The sequence below is a fragment of the Copidosoma floridanum genome, unplaced genomic scaffold (genome assembly GCF_036245765.1).
Source record: "Copidosoma floridanum isolate Cflo_tuat_1 unplaced genomic scaffold, Cflo_Japanese_pri ptg000004l, whole genome shotgun sequence".
In the NCBI taxonomy this organism is placed as follows: Eukaryota; Metazoa; Arthropoda; class Insecta; order Hymenoptera; family Encyrtidae; genus Copidosoma; species Copidosoma floridanum.
Genome location: NW_028321881.1, coordinates 11,011,260 through 11,013,826, shown reverse-complemented (window position 1 = coordinate 11,013,826; position 2,567 = coordinate 11,011,260).

Sequence of the window (2,567 nt, the reverse complement as noted above, 5' to 3'; positions counted from 1 at the left end):
GATATATGTATACCGCATTGCGTATGCCGCAACATACGATAGGAAATAGACATCTGTAAAAAGAGTGCCTCGCAGCTGAAAACAAGCACACGGTTCTTGGACGGTATAATGCATGGGTCGCGTCATATTCGAGTGAACTATCTTCCAGGTACATACATAAGCATGAGCGTAGATAAAAAAAAAGAGAAACGTAGATAGAACATGAACGAAGACGACGCCTGGTCATACGGCCAACCGCTCTCTTTTCTCGCCCCTTACTCTCTCTCTACTGCGGTTCTTAAGAGATTTCCAAAACAAAAATATACCCGCGGGAATAGAGTAGAATATACGAAATAAAAAAACATCACGGTGGCGCGTATCACCAAACATACGAATACGGGGTAGCGCAAATAAAAGGAGAGCCAGAAACAGCGTTGGCTCAGTGGTAAGCGCGCTTGTTACTGATACAACGCTGTTCTAGGGGTCATGGATTCGATTCCCCGTAAATGCAGATTTTTTCAAAAACTGTTTTCATCGGGAAAAGTTCCTATGTAACCCCGGCTGTTTCGGGGCGGGTTTTTCCGTGGAATTTTTTGTAGAGTAATTTCAGGGTTTTTTCCTTGCCCCAAAGGTCTTTAGTGAATCCGATTAGTGGATCCGATGCGCCTGGCAGGGATCACCGGCTTTACTAGCGAAGAGTGGTCCCTGAAACATGGGGCTTCTTTGGGGATGCTAATAAGCCTGGATCCAATGCTTCGGCAGATAGCGTCGGCTCAACCAGCGAGGAGTGGACGTTCTGAAATATGGAGATCTCTCTGGGAAAATGATACACAGTAGCGAGTGGACGCAATGCCCCGTTGGTGCAGAGAGTGTCATCAAAGCTTAACAGGCAAGGTGTTTCACCGGAGATACTCGCACCGTGCTCATGGATTAGGTATAACATCAGTAAAAGAATTGAAAGATGGGTGCGGCAAAACACCCCACTATTATTAGGAGCAGCTGCAGAATCGTTCGTGTTTTCAAAAATGGGAAGAGGCCCCTTTTACTAATGTGTTATGGATTGCTTACAGGTCACAATCAGCGCGACATACAATAAACGGTAACGGAGACAACATCGGAGAACAACATCGCTCTGCGGCTGATGGGTTAACTCAAAATATCAGTAGCAATAATAAAAAAAAGGGGATAGCTATAATAATAATAAAAATATACTGAAAGTATCGTAAATATGTATAAATAGTAGCAATAATAGTAATAAAAATAATAATAATGATATTAAATTAGGCCGAACACAGTAGACCTTGACCAGCGCTTTCTCGACAACAATCATTTAACACTTATCGGTCATAATTGCTAATATTGTTATTACCGCAATAAAATAAATATGCAGAAAGTAAGCAATATTGTAGTTTTTTTTGTAACTTAAATATAGTAGTAAATGTATTCTTATCATCGAAATATTTTTGAAGCACCATGTATCGTAAAATATAGGTAGTTAATAATAAGCGAAATAAAAAAAACAGTAAAAAATTTTGCATTTAATAAAAATAACAATACGAATGACCATAGCAATGATAAAATTTATAAAAGGAGTAGAAAAAAAAGAGATACTAGTAACAATACTATAAATAGTTTAAAACAGTAAGCCTTTGACCCTCGACATCCTTGACCACGAAACAAAAAAAAAGAGTATGAAATTGACAATTATAATAAAATATGAAGATTAGTTATTATTTAATGCGGAAAAAAACTTGTTACCATAATTTATTATACAGCATGTATGTAAATAAAAATAAGAAAAATGTATGTAAGCGATTATGTACCATAAGTAAATAAGAGAATTTAAAAAAAAATATAATTTGTATGAGGGAAGGTGCAAACATAATCTAACATGTATACACATATGATATAGTGCAATAAAGCAGTAGGAAAAACAGGGACATGGCACTTGAAACCTCCTTCTTTTCTCTAACTGGAAGTAATATACAACACAAACAGCATTACACGAATACTACTCTGTCACAAACATACAAATTAAGAAGAAAATTGTAGCCGAGGGTCGTCCCCACTGGCCTGGGCCTAAAAGGGTAGGGAATAGAGAAGAGAAGGCATAGATAGAGAGACGAATGGATAGAGTAAGGAAAGAAGTTAGAGACGCGAGAGTAAAAGGACCAAGCCCGCGTGACGAGAAACACGCGCAATTTGCCCCAAATACAAAGAGTCCTTATAAATTATAAGTTAACCACAAGTCGCGCTTTTATTCATTCCCGCACTGAGCAACCTATGTAACACTAGAAATGGATAAAAAGTTTAAAGATTTCGAACTATACCGGGATTTTATTTCCAAAATTTGGTATTTAAGGCTTTTTTAGGCTCAAAAGAATCAAGTGTTTTAAGCAATTTATTGTTTTTAAAATAATTTTTTCTGAATCTTATCAAAAGAGGTAACGTAGAAATTCAAACAGTTCTTTCGAAAGTCCATAGCTTCTTGCTCTGGAAGAGACTTTAAAATATAATTGCAAGCATCACCCACAGCAATATCGCTTATGGACTTAAAATTTTTATTATTAACCTTATAGCTAATGTTT